At 44.6% G+C, this 14,590-nt stretch overlaps 1 long non-coding RNA gene across 2 annotated transcripts in view; it reads left to right on the top strand.

Annotated features, from left to right (window-relative positions):
• Window positions 1–13,664, top strand: part of LOC124090754 (uncharacterized) — a 101,189-nt gene extending 87,525 nt beyond the window's left edge. For both annotated transcript variants that reach the window (XR_009226563.1, XR_009226564.1), the window contains one exon: window positions 10,498–13,664. This is a non-coding gene — a long non-coding RNA (uncharacterized LOC124090754). The remainder of the gene's footprint in view (window positions 1–10,497) is intronic.
• The last annotated feature ends 926 nt before the right edge of the window (window positions 13,665–14,590 follow it).

Here is a 14,590-nt window from a genome sequence, read left to right as displayed (position 1 = left end):
GATCCAGTTGTTCACCTGTGCTCTGAGGAATTCTGGGAGGTCAACAGACACTCTGCTGGGGGAAAGGGGTTTCTGTGGGTGGGGTCTCTGTAGAGAATGATCTCCTTTTAGCTATTTGTGCATTGGGTTTTTTTTATATAAGATTACATTTGAATTAAAATTTCTGAAGCTAAAAATCAGTTTGTAAAATGACACATTAGAGACAAAGTAATAATTCCCAGGCTGTATCCAAGTAAATCTATATGGGTCATCTTGTCTCATAACCCTCCTTACATCAATTTGAGTAGGTGAGGCTAACCGCGTATCATGGATGAGGAGACCAAGGCTTAGAGAAAGGTAGGAATTGGCTCCAAGAGCTAAGAAAGGAAAAATCCAGGTCTGAAACCTAGGTCTGCTGCCTTCCTCCAGCTGGGCACCTCAAAACCTGCAGAATGAACTAAAGAGTTGTACAAATAACATGGGATTTTGAGCTGGAGATCTGGGTTTGAGTTGGGCGTCTAGCTTTTCCTAGAGTGATCACTGGATCACTGACTAGGCAGGTTAGGGCACCTGAGACCCATTCCCTCCCCCACTAAATGGGTCTGCAAATGATACCCATGAGAGGGTGCACGTACTGTATCAAATCTTAGCAGGGCTATTAGTGTGGCATTCAGGAGAGAGCTCAGACTGCCTCCTCAGTACCCCTCGCCCCTCTGTTAGGCTGAGCTGGCATTGCAGCCAGAAGACTCCCTGACCCTTGATTGCATGGTGTTGGGGTGCTGAACTGCACAGGTGGAGTCTCCTTGGGGGGCCCCTGGAGTCCTTCTTTGTTCTCAGTCTGGGGCTATGGAGGCCCTAGGCTAAGGATCAAAGTGTGTGCTCTGCTCTCTCCAGGGCGCACAGCCCTTCACCCGACAGCCCTCTTTAATTAGTTCGGAGCCTTAGAGCAATACCTTTTTTGGGTTCTTATCAGTGCCTCCTGATAAAGTAATTAATGGGTTTCTCTTCTCCACTGAGCATCCTCCTACCCCAGAGGGCTGTGCTCAGAAAGAAGGTGCTAATTAGTTCCTGGGTGATTATCTGGTTAAAGCAACTGAGCCAAGTCTCTGCAAATCTTTATGGAGCCCTCATCATCCCCTGAGTGAGGCTCCAGATCTCTGTGTATTCCTTTTGCTTGATGCCTGCTCTGCTCACAGAGTTCATCCCCTTCCGCAGACACCCTCTCTTTTACCATCAGCACCTGCAGGTGGTGTTCTGAGACTGGGGGCTCTGCCTTGAGCTCTCTCTCTTTTTAAAATCATTTAAATTGGTGTGTAATATATAATAGTGGGCTTCATTGTTATATATTCTCACATGCACGTAACTAATTTGGTCAATTTTATTCCCAGTACTTCCCCTCCTTTCTCCTGGCCCCCTTCCTCTACTCTATTTGGTCACCCTTCTAGTTTCATGAGATCATCCCCTTCCCACACCCCCATTTTTTTCTCTAGCTTCCACATGAGAGAAAACATATGACCATTATGTACATAGATAATTTTTGCTTTGTTCCTTTATCCATTGACAGACACCTAGGCTGGTTCCATAATTTGGCTATGAATTGTGCCACTATAAACATGAGTATGTGTGTATTGCTAAAATATGCTGACTTCAGTTCTTTAGGATAAATACTAAGGAATGGTACAGCAGGGTCATATGTGATTGGATGTGATTCCATTGCTCTCAACACAGAGAAAAAATGTGAGAAAGTCATCAAAGTTGGGCAAACCACCCACTTGCCATCCCTGAGTGTAGACCAACTCTCCAATGTATTTTAGCTAAAGAAATTAAAATCTAGAGTGAAAGCATCACTTATCCAAGGTCACACAGCTCCATTGGTGGCAGGACTCAGTCTAAAGCCAGTTCTCTGGCCCCAGCTGAGGTTCTCTCCACACCACTCCTCCACCCTTGCTCTTTTCCAAGGAAGACTTGGAAGGGCCAGGCTTGCTCTGCAGTGCTTGTGCTGAGGAACCTCCATATTGATTTCCATAGTGGTTGTACTAATTTACAATCTCACTAACAGTGTACATGTGTTCCCTCTTCCCATATCCTCTCCAGCATTATTATTATTTGTATTCTTGATGATTACTATTCTAACTGGAGTGAGATGAAATCCCAGTACAGTTTTGATCTGCATTTTTCTAAGTGCTAAAGATGTTGAACATCTTTCATATATTGGTTGGCCATTTGTATTTCTTCTTTTGAGAAGTGTCTGATTAGTTCATTTGCCCATTTATGGGTTGGGACTTTATTTGGGGGGGGGTGTTTTTTAAGTACTTTATATATCCTGGATAATAACCCTCTACAGGAAGAGTAAGAGACAAAGATTTACTTCCAGGGCTGAGGCTATGGCTCAGCAGTAGCGCACTTGCCTGGAATGTGTGAAGCACTGGGTTCGATCCTCAGCACCACATATAAGTAAATTAAAAAAAAAAAAATGAATAAAGGTCCATTGACAACTAAAAAAATATTAGAAAAAAAAGATTCACTTCCAATCTGTAGGTTCTCTCTTCACACTTCAAATTTTTCCTTTGCAGTTCAGAAACTTTTTTTTAAGAGAGAGAGAGAGAGAGAATGAGAATTTTAATATTTATTTATTTTTTTTTTAGCTTTTGGCAGACACAACATCTTTGTTTGTATGTGGTGCTGAGGATCGAACCCGGACCGCACGCTTGCCAGGCGAGTGCGCTACCGCTTGAGCCACATCCCCAGCCCCAGAAACTTTTTAATTATGCCATCCTGTTTGCTAATTCCTGGTCTTTTTTTTTCTGAGCTTTAAGGGTCTCATTGAGAAAGGCGTTGTTATGTCTGGATGTTGGAGTGTTGATCCTACATTTTCTTCTAGGAGTTGCACAGTTTCTTATCTAATTTCTGGGTCTTTGATTTATTTTGAGTTGACTTTTGGGGTGAGAGATAGGGATCTAGTTTCATTCTTTTCATATGGATAACCAATTTTTCCAGCACCATTTGTTAAAAATGCTGCTTTTCTCCTGTGTATGTTTTTTGGGCCTTTGTTAAGGATCTTGAGTCAATCATCCCCTGGCTCTCAGGAAGCTCCCGGAAGCACAAGCACTGCAGAGCAAGCCTGGCCCTTCCAAGTCTTCCTTGGAAAAGAGCAAGGGTGGAGGAGTGGTGTGGAGAGAACCTCAGTTGGGGCCAGAGAACTGGCTTTAGACTGAGTCCTGCCACCAATGGAGCTGTGTGACCTTGGATAAGTGATGCTTTCACTCTAGATTTTAATTTCTTTAGCTAAAATACGTTGGAGAGTTGGTCTACACTCAGGGATGGCAAGTGGGTGGTTTGCCCAACTTTGATGACTTTCTCACATTTTTTCTCTGTGTTGAGAGCAATGGAATCACATCCAATCTCAGTGGCAAGATGAAAAGGTTGATGATGATGACTGTCAGGGTTGATATAGATGCCATGTGTCCGACCAGCAGCCCTGTTGGTATTTGGTCAGGAGAATTCCTACTGTGTTTAACTGTGCTATGCCTTTTATGATGCTCAGGGTCTTTAGACAACATTCACTGAACAGCAGGCAAATAGAGTAGTACCCCCTTATCTGTGGGGGATGTGATCCAAGACCCCCATTGATGCTTGAAACTGAAAACAGTATTAAACCCTATGATAACATGTGTTTTCTTATGTGTACACACCTATAATAAAGTTTAGATTTATAAACAGGTGCAGTGAGAGATTAACAACAATCACTATAAATAAAAAGAAGAATTATAACAATATACTGTGATGAAATCGCCAGTATTACTACTCTTATGCTTTGGGGATATTATTAAGCAAAATAAGGGTTAACTGAACAAAAGCACTGTGATATTGCAGCAGTAGATCTGGCTACTAAGTCACTAATTGGTGGGTAGCATATACAGGGTGGGTTGCTGGACAAAGGAATGATTCTTTTATTGGGGGATAAATCAGAGAAGACAGCATAAGATTTTATCATACTATCCAGGATGGTGTATAATGTAAACTTGTGAATTGTTTATTTCTGAAATTTTCGCATAATATTTTCAGAGTGTGGTTGACCTTGGGTAACTGAAACCTCAGAAAGCAAAATTACAGATAAGAGGGGTCTACAGTGCACATTTCTAAATATCCTACGGGAGGTGCTGCGCCACCTCTGGTTGAGAACCACAGGTAGGCAGATGGTGGTAAGAGTCAGGATTTTTGGGGCTGCAAGTGACAAAGATTATACTTAGTTTCATTAAAATGTAATATATTTATGTTTATGTCATGGAGAAGCCATGGAGAAACTTGGGCTGCTTTCCTCCATCCAAGAAAGACAACATGTCTCCCCTTCAGCGGAATCCATGGCAGAGCTGATTTTTCTACATGCTCTGCCTCTCTAAACTCTTTTTCTTTCAGGAGAAATAACAAGAAAAAGGAGCATCAGTGTCTTTCTAAAGGCCTCTGGAAGTGTGTGGGACACAGAAAGTCCCCTTCCTTACCCCTGACAGCTAGACTATTAGCAGGGATTTATGTACAATCAATTGTGGGTGCCTGTGTGGGACTTAGAACCTGAAGAGGCCATACAAGGGGTGCATCAGGAATTGTTTCATGGCAGCAGTGTTGAAGCTGACAGATTGGAGGGATGAGTGGTAAGGGCCTGGGGTGAAAGGGTGGTACCCAGCAGTGGTGGGTCTAATGGCAGTGGTGGCTGGTGCAGTATCTCATACCTACTTCCTGTGATGGAGACTTAAACGGCTATTGCCAGCCCCAGTTTCTGGCATGTGCCTTGTTGATCATCCTTCCTGTTGACCCTGTGAGTGACCCAGTACCTTTCTAATAAATTATTTTCCTGATTAAGTAAACCAGTTTAGTTTTTGTTACTTGCAATAAAAACCTTCACCAACACAGCTGGAACTGGGTGTTGGGGAAGGATGGAAACCCAGACAGCAAGTAGAGTGCTCTGAAGTCTCAGGGGGCTTGTGAGAGGCAGATGGTATTGGAAACCAGCAGGGCCTAAAGACCACCAGGGAAATTTTCCTTACTAGTGACTATACCAGTGACTCTGTTGGAGATGGAATTCCTTCCCACACGATCCAATCTCTCGTATATTTAAGGCTTGTTTTTTTGAGGCAAGTTGCTGGCATCCTTTCTATGATCTACCTCTTTGCTAAGCTTCCCTCCCAACAGCAGATGGGATGAGTCCACACTGCACTCACCACCCATGATGCCCTTTTTTTTACTCCACAGGATTAAATGGGCAGACTGTGCACGTGTCATTGCCAATTGTAGAAAACAATTTAAAGCAAGTGCTTGAACTTAAAAAACAACCACACAGGTGTCTGGGTCTTTCCCTCCTCCCCAAGCAATACTCAAAGAAGGGCTGGGGTTGTGGCTGTGGAATCTGTGGGTGGGGAGAGTCCTCCCCGCCAGGGAGTTGATTGTAATACCCTCCCCCTTTTCCTCCAGCAGGAAATGGCAAAAGTAAAAACCCTAGATGGGGGCCAGAGTCTAGAAGAAATGCCTGTAGGATCCATAAGGGCTGCAAGAAAGAAGAGATGGGGATGTGAAATTGGTTGTTTTTCCTTTAGGATCCGGGACCACCGTTATTTCTCCTGATCTGCTGAATAAGTGATCTGATTCTATAGGGAATTCCTGAACCAGGCCAGAAAGTCGGGAAAAGCGAAGCCTCACCCTGGACAGAGCCCAGGTTAATATTCTTTCCTTAAAACCAAAGAGATAGACAGCCCATTGGCCCTGTCGCTGAAGAGCGCCACCACAGGAGTGGCAGGTTCACACATGCGCACCCGCACATTCACGTGGACACGAGCTTACACAGACACCCACCAGCTCCTAGCACCTGTCTTAGTCCACAGTGATTCCCAGTCACCTCTGACCCATCTTTCCAGAAATAGGACTTCTCTAGTCATTGCTCCGAGACTAGGGTTCCACATTCTCAAGACCCTGGAAAGAGGGAGCATGAGCGCCTGCCGTAAACCAGCATTCTTAAACTCACCCACTCGTAAACCCTGGGCGGGTTTTAAATTTTTTCCACCCCTCTCTCCTCCAAAACAAAATTACAAACTCAAGAGCTATTGACTGCCTTACAAGTCTGGGAAAACACAGCCCTGTCAGTGCTCCCTTTATTGTCACCTTTAGTGACAATAACTAATAATTCAAATATTAATTCTAATAGCAAATAGGAAACATTTACACTATACTTATTGCTGTTCTATATACTTTTTAACATAGTAACTTTTTAATCCTCTTAACAGTCTTATGAAACAAGTCATCATCCCATTGCAGGAATGGGAAAACCGAATCACAAAGGAGTGGGGAGGTGTTCAAGGTCACATGGTTAGTGCTAAGCAGAGTCTGGCTTCAAAGGTTGGGCTGTTACCATGAGCAGGATACTTCACTCAGGGCACTGAGAGGTTTATAGCACCCCCACCCCTGCTCCACATAAGTATTTCAAAATAAGACCAGGACTGAATCATAAATGAACATAAGAAAATACTACAGGATTCTGGTCATTTTCCTGATGACTACATTAAGGCTTAAAGAAAACAAAACAAAACAGAACAATGTTTTCAAACATAGTTTCTCTAGTTTCACCCCTGCTGGGCTTGTCCAAAGCACAGGTTACTCAGCTTAGAGATCCAAGTATTGCTTTCTCCTCCCTCTACCTGAAAGTTCAAGGTCAGTGGAACCTGGTATTTGTTGACGCTCTTTGGGAGGCAAGAAAGGTGTTTCTTGGCTGGAAATGGGAGTGACTCTGGTCATAAATAGTAGGAGGACAGCTGCAAAGTGTGGGCCTATGATCTTTCTTCAGTCCCATGAGACAACCTGGTGTCAATTGAAGAGTCTCTTAGGAAATGAAGGAGGTTGTCCTATACCTGTGTGTAGGTGTGTATGCGTGTGTGAGAGTGCATACTGTTGGAGGTGAGGGCCCCTTCCTGGTTTCCTTGGCACACTGATTTTTCTAGTCACTGAGACCATTCCTGGCCTCCCTTTCACACTTGGGACTTAGGCTCAAAGTGTTTCACCTTGGGTCCATGGTCAAGCTAAATGCATGCTGGGATAGTTGGGGTGCTGTGTCTGTATCCCTCCACCAGGTTGGTTCAAGGGCTATCAGGAGGTGAAGAGCCAGGGCAAACCTCAAGGTTGTGACACTTTCAGGAAGCAAGTGGATTCCGCAGATGAGCAGGCCAACTTAGCTTTGCTCTAGAGGATTCAGTGGCTCACTGGTCTCATCTATCTAGCGAGAGTGGCACCTTCCTTGTCAGAGGCAGGGGTCATTGTGGCCCTATGTGGCCAGAACCTTAGTTATGAAGTTGTGAGACAGCGCTTCTTCACGGCTGAGAGGTGCTAATTGGTTCACATGCTGTTTCCCAAGATGTGATCTGGGAAGGGCCAGCTCCTCCACGTAGTGCATTCCTGAGGCTTCCCCAGGCTACCCCAGGATCCTGGGTAGGATACTGGTGAAGGGAAATGAAGAAGAGAAAATTGGTGGAAAGTGTGAGCAAGAACTGGAAATTGTAAATTCATCTGCCCAAAATTACTTGAGCTGAGGACAGCAGACAACGTTGGTGAATGACTGTACTAGGGATTTTTCTTCCCACCCATTTTTGCACAAGTGTATTTGTGCTGATCAGATTTAGAACAAGTACTTGTGCTTCCATATTCCCAGGATGAAGATACAGTTACTGCCAGCCAGGATCCTCATGAGTCTCCAAATACTTATGACCAGTAGCATTGGCCTTCCTGTGTGTTCTGAGCCTTCTTCCTCTAGAGGGGCCAACAAGGGGTTAAAAGGAAGGCTGGGGGGGGGAAGGGTATGTGGTGGGGGTTGGGGGGGCTTACCTAGTGAATAGGGTGTGAGGCACATTTTACCTGGCAAGCTGGAACCTTCCCAAGAATAAGCAATCTGCCCGTGCACTGACCAGGCCTGCTCTCTGGGAGAAGAGGACTGAGGTGCACACATGTCTATTAATAGCCTCCATGTATATCACAGGACCCTTTTCCCCTGAGCAGTTTCCATTGGGGTTTGGGTTTTGGTTCTCATGAGTTATTTTCTACCCTCTGGCCTCCCCCTCTGCAGTGGGTCATCTGGGGAAGCTGAGCAAGGGGCCTGACTGGTGGCATGTGAGCCTTGGGAGAGGAGAGATGGGCCACGGGGCGGGTGGGTTCTTTTCACAGAAGCCTCCACTTTTGCTATGTGGGGCCTCGAGGGTTAGGGCCGCAGAGAGCTGGGGTTGATTGGAACAAACTAGGCATCTAGGGAACATCTAAGTGGGACATGTGGGAGGCGCTTCGAGTGCTTCAAGACCCGGGGCTCATCCCAAGGGAAGGGACAAATGTGTTCCCTCTGTGCGTTAGGAAGGCTCTCTCAGAAGCTATAGCCTAGAACTACTCAAATAGACTGCTAAGGCTATAAATGCAGGCTCTGCTCTGCCTACTGTTTTAACCTTCTTCTTGCTGGGACCCCAGGTTGGCCATCTTGACAAGAGACTCCATTGCGCTGGTTCACTCACAGCATTGTACCTGAATGCCTGACCAACTCGGGTCAATTTTGTTAAGAAAGAGACAGCATCCTGTGGCTTAATAGCTGGCGTCATTGGATGGAAGTGGTGATATTCATCAAGCCTGTTCCTTATTACCTGTCAGGGATAATGGCAGAGAAATACATTTATCAAGTGTTTTCTTGCTTTGGAATAAAGAAGAATGCAGCTGGCTGCAGGACATCCAGGGATAAGTCCTTCGGGAGTTAGGAAAGAGGCATGGCATCTGGGAGAAAAGTCAGTCCCAGACCTGCAAATTTGGGAGTGATTGAAACCCTGTGAGTTGAAGGTGGACGTGGTGCAGTGGGTGAGATCTTTGAGAAACTAAGCATTAGCAGAGAATGTGACCAAGGGTTAAATCCTGGAGCATGACGCTGGGGTATATCATATTGAGGAATGAAGGAAAGAGGGAAATCATGCGTTAAGTCAAGTTGGTATCTCTGAAGCTAGCCCAGAGCCTAGAATATGCTCAATAAATGTTAATAGAAGGAAGAAAGGAAATGAGGGAGACAGGAAGGGAGGGGACAAAAGCCATTAGAATAGGAAGGAAAGGAATATCAACAATCCACTCTGGTCATTCACTTTAAATATGTCACCACACTTAATTGTCCCCACAACTCAGTAAAATGGAGATAATTACTTTCATATTGCAGATGAGGGCCCAGCAGTTAAGAGACAGGTGCCCAGCGGTACACAGATGGTAAGTGATAGATATCAGATTTGATCCCAGCCAGTCGAACCCCCTTATTCCCTATAGGAGAAAAAAACAGGTCATCTCTTAGAGTGAAAGGGTAGAGAGAATTGGTAGCTTCAAGGGAAAGGGAAGGCCAGTCAAAGTTTGACCTCTGAGTTTCTTTTTAAAAAGTGGATAGAACCTCAAGAAAGGAGGTAATAAAGGTTTGGGGTTGGGGGGGGCAGAGGGTGGCATTTAAGAGGATGGATTGCTCAGTCCTCCTGTATGGCATCTCTAATTTAATCCTACATTTAAAATATTTATTCAGTGCCTACCCTTTGGCAAGGAAAGGCAGGGAATGGCATTCAGGCAGGGGAGTCATGTGGAAAAAGATCTGCAGTCCTAAAATGCTTGAACCGTGTATCATGCATTTTAAGATGGTGCTTGGCAGGGAGCAGCAGTAAACTCTAAGCGCGTGGCTTCAGCAAGTAAGGGGTTCATCTTTCTCATATAATGGGAGGGATGGTGTGGCAGTTTAAACAGGCCACTGAGGCCCCAACTTCCTGTCTCCTCTTGCTCTGCCATCCTTAAATCAAGGCACCTATCCTCTTCATTGTGAGATGGGCTACTGCACCTCCAGATATTGTGTCACTGAGAAGGGGGAAATGATGGGCAAAGCTTTGCTCATTTATTTTGATGGTAAATCTTTCTTCAGGGCTTTTGCTTAACTTGAACCAGATAGAATGGAATCTCTTGGCAAGAGAAGGCAAGAATTTGAGTATTTTCTCTCTTTACTCTCTGTAGTAGAAGGCAAGAGAGAAGAGGATGGGAAGGGTTCTGATCAAGCTAAAGTATGGAATCTGCCATAGTGTGTTGAATCTGGTCTGTTAGTCTGAAGGTATGAGAAGTTACTGGAGATGTGGGCAGTGTAGGGGAACTGAACTTGAGAGCCCCTGGGCTCCAGATTGGCTCAAACTGATTCTAAGGGACCAGGTGATGGTGGCTATGGGAAACTGTCAGTTCTTTCACTGTAGCCCTGGGTTTGGCTATTGGCAAAAAGGATGAGTCTTTCTCTCCAGAAGGGTATATTCTTAAGTCTCGGTAGAGTTTTACGGGTAAACACATTTTCTTGCTTTCTTATCATATCCTTTCTTTCATCCATCCATCCATCCCATCTTCCATCTATCCATCCGCCTATTCATCTGTCCTTCCACTCACTCATTAAGCATCTATAATCTATGTTCCAGATAGACTAACTTTTTTTTCCCTTTCTCTTTCTTTCCCTAGACTGGCCCAAGACCTTTTCCAAACGTGGGAGCCTAAGGATGAAGAGTTATCTAAAACAGTTGCTATTTCAGTCCAGAACTTGAAGTTAAAAATGTTCGAATGGAAAAAAAAAAGTTTAAAAATATAGATGTGTATTTTTCTAAAACCCCATTAAGCTGTCAAGGGCCCTCACTGTGTGTTTCCTTTCCCATCGTTGCTAATCGGCAAGGTATGTGTGTGCCCTAAACAGAAGGGTAGCCAGCTTCCTTCCTGCTCCTGCTCCTCTTTTTCTCCACCCTAACCGCTTCTGCTGCTGCTGGTGTTTGAGCTGTTCCCCCGCCTTGGGGACTCAGGAGCTGGGCCTCCACTACCTGGGGATACTGCTAGATGGAACAGCAGCCCAGCTCCTCCACAAAGGCTAGGATGCCCACAGCACTCTGCAGTGGTACATTTAGACTGCCTGGGCCCCACTTATTGGATGTATAACTTAGAGTGCTTGATTCCTCTGGTGTAGAATGGGAATTGGCAACATTCCCTGCCTCTCCGTGTTGCTGTGAGATGAAATGAACAGAATGTGTACAGCATTGGAGCAGCACCAGGATTCATGTTGGTCGTTATTATTGCCATTATTATTGCTACTGGAACTAGCACCACTATTGTCTCGCTGCTGTCCATTCTTTAGAAAGTCTTAGCATAGAAAAAGTAGAAGATGGATGTTGAGATCTCCTTATCCAAGCACCTAATTTTAAAATAAAAGAGACATTCTTGAAGATGTCCAGTTAGGTATCATGGCAGAGCCACACATGGCTCCAACACCCTGGCCACGGGAACACTGCTTGGGGCACCCCTTGTCCTCCTTTCTTATCCCACTGAATGCCTGCAACAAGGTATTTAATATTTACATTGCTTCTAATGCTGTCCCACCATGTGACTTATTCTGCCTTGCTGATGTCCAGAGGACATATAATGCACACATAACTTGCTCTGTCCCTTGCCCATCACAGCAGCCAAAACAGATAGAGGCCTGGAGAAGAGCTATTTACAAGAGACATCCCAATGGTGAGGATGACGTGGGGCAGTTAGAGGCATGGGACTGGGTTCTTGACTTAGATTCAAGGCAATGTCATGGGATCCTTGTTCTTCAACTTCGCTTTTAGCTAATGTGACATTGTTTGAAAGTAAGCATTTACAAAAGGAGATTTGGGGATAAGTTAGAATACAGAGAGCAGTTTTTAGCCCTGGAGTCACATGATTCTGATATTTATACAGAAAACACAGTATCATTTCCACCCATTAGATAAGAAGCAGGGGAATCCAGGTTCCAGGGATGCTGTGGGTATTCTTGCATACCAAGCTAGGGGGATTTAAGAAGAACCCTTCAAGAAGGAGGTGCAGACATTCCCCAAACATTTCAGTAGCCCATTGGCCTTATTTCTGGTATCTTCACCACATCAGCTGTTTAGAAACCACGTTGACTAACTGTCAGGTGCCTGGTGGGCTGTGTGTGCTAGGAAGGACTCCAAAATGGGTGCATCAAGATCCTAGCTTTTAAAAAGCTTTCAATTTAGTTGGGGAGATAAGCTGTTAGCAGCTTTAATGACAGTTCAGGACATCCCAACATAGCACAGGGCGAGGACCAAATAAATTATAGCCCCAGGCTGCTGTGACAAGGCCCTTGTGCAGAGAGTCAGGAGGAGAGAGCTCTGCTCCTAGGAATCCCAGCGTCGTGCTCTGTGACCTGGGTCATCCTTGACCTTTCTAAACCCTGATGTTCAAATCTGTGGAGGGATGTTGACTTTTCTGGGCTCCTACAATCCTCAGTCTGTAAATAATGGATGCTCATCCCACAGACTTGCTTCAGCTCTCTTGTTCTGTGTCTCTGAACAACAGCCTCTCAAGTTCAGGCCTAGAACTAGGCAGGAGGCATCTAGCATGGCCATTCATGTTGCCTCCCTCTTCCCATATCTGATGCATTCACACTGGGGGCAGAGAAGAAAAAGGAATGCTGGGAACGGACAAGGGATGCTTGAGACAGGGCTGTCTGCTGGGCGAGAGCACAGCTTAAGTCCCTTGTTCACTCTGTAAGATGCACAGAGTCTGAAAACAAAAGCACTTTTATTTTGGGGAAAGCATCTTCTGAACTTGAAAGCCTCTAATACCTTTTCTCATTAATTTTATATGAAACAAGTGTTCAGACAAATTCTAGCACTTTCCTATGGGTCATTCGCTTAAGGAGAGCTTGTGTACAGCAGTGGTGTTGATTTTTGGCACTGCCTCCCTGGGCACTGATCTTCTGAAATGCCTGAACCACACCCTCACCAATACCCATGTGCTTATGACCCCACAAAACCAACCTATTTTCTGCACATGGGCATTTACTAGCCCACTTGACGGGAAGTCTGGAAGCAGATGGTGGTCCTGATTGTTTAGTGGCCCAGGGATTTTGGTGGGGCCTGGGCTCTTCCTGTCCTTCCTGTTTGCCCTCCTCATGATGACAATATGGTGGTCACAGTTGCAAGCAGCAAATCCTTACATGAGAGATCAAAAGCAAAAGTGGGAAGTAACCTAAGCTCATTTCTCTTCACATCTCTCATTGGTCAATGAAGGTCTTTCCCAAGTAGGATTCCTTTATGTTTCATTGGCCAGAACTCAGGTGCCAACTGCAGATCAATCATTGGCAAAAAGCAATTGCTTTGTTAACATAGAACTCTCAAACCCAATGGAGGTATTATCATTCTGGAGTAGGTGTGAAAATTGGTTCTCAGAGGGCTAGAATACCTTACTCTTTTAATATAAAATGTAGATATACACAGCATATCTGCGGTATTACGTTTTCACGGGAGAAGACAATGTAAAAAGGATGTATAATGCAGATTATATTATACACAATGGAGTATTACTCTGCATTAAAAAATGACAAAATCATAGAATTTGCAGGGAAATGGATGGCATTAGAGCAGATTATGCTAAGTGAAGCTAGCCAATCCCTAAAAAACAAATGCCAAATGTCTTCTTTGATATAAGGAGAGTAACTAAGAACAGAGTAGGGACGAAGAGCATGAGAAGAAGATTAACATTAAACAGGGATGAGAGGTGGGAGGGAAAGGGAGAGAGAAGGGAAATTGCATGGAAATGGAAGGAGACCCTCAGGGTTATACAAAATTTCATACAAGAGGAAGTGAGGGGAAAGGGGGAAATAATACAAGGGGGAGAAATGAATGACAGTAGAGGGGGTAGAGAGAGAAGAGGGGAGGGGAGGGGAGGGGGGATAGTAGAGGATAGGAAAGGCAGCAGAATACAACAGACACTAGTATGGCAATATGTAAATCAATGGATGTGTAACTGATGTGATTCTGCAATCTGTATATGGGGTAAAAATGGGAGTTCATAACCCACTTGAATCAAAGTGTGAAATATGATATATCAAGAACTATGTAATGTTTTGAACAACCAACAATAAAAAAATTTAAAAAAAAAAAAGGATGTATAAAAGGCTCCTTAAGGGGAAGGACTGGCTTAGACCAATCATGATTCATTGCTGGCTCCTCAGTACATTTCTTTTGACCAGGAAGTCTGGGGAATGATGGTTAAATAGTCAACAATGTCTGCCATATCCTCCCTAGAAAGAAACATGCTCTTTTGGTGAAACTCAGTGGTATGTGTGTAGGTGAGAGACTTCAAGGACATGCTCTGTTAAAAGGTGGAATCACTGACCTGCTATCAAAGATGGGCTGGGCTGGCGAACAGCATGGTTGAATTGAGCTTGAACATTGAGGGCAAGAGCTAAATTCCTGGGCATAAAAATGGAAATTAACAAGGGACCTGGGAGAAATAACAGAGACATTTAAGGGAAGTTTTTATGAAGTTTGGCTGTGTGGTGAATGACTGTGTTAAATGACTCACAATATATATTTTTTCCCTTTCTGTGTGAGGATCCAGCAAGCTGCCATCTGTGGTTCTAGGTTGTTACACTACTCGGGAGAGTCCAGACCTTTGTGCTCAGTGGAAAAGTTGAGGGACCAATTTTCCTGAGCAGATGGCCAACTCCTCCCAATGCAAGGAATTCAGGGTCAAAAAGGGGTGGCTTGCTTTGGACCACTCCCAGGTTCATCTC

Source organism: Marmota monax, unplaced genomic scaffold (assembly GCF_021218885.2).
Source record: "Marmota monax isolate L192 unplaced genomic scaffold, Marmota_monax_Labrador192_F-V1.1 WCK01_AAM20220418_F8-fsc00010, whole genome shotgun sequence".
In the NCBI taxonomy this organism is placed as follows: Eukaryota; Metazoa; Chordata; class Mammalia; order Rodentia; family Sciuridae; genus Marmota; species Marmota monax.
Note: the sequence above shows the minus strand (reverse complement) of the source record. Positions and strands in the feature narration are given on the sequence as shown.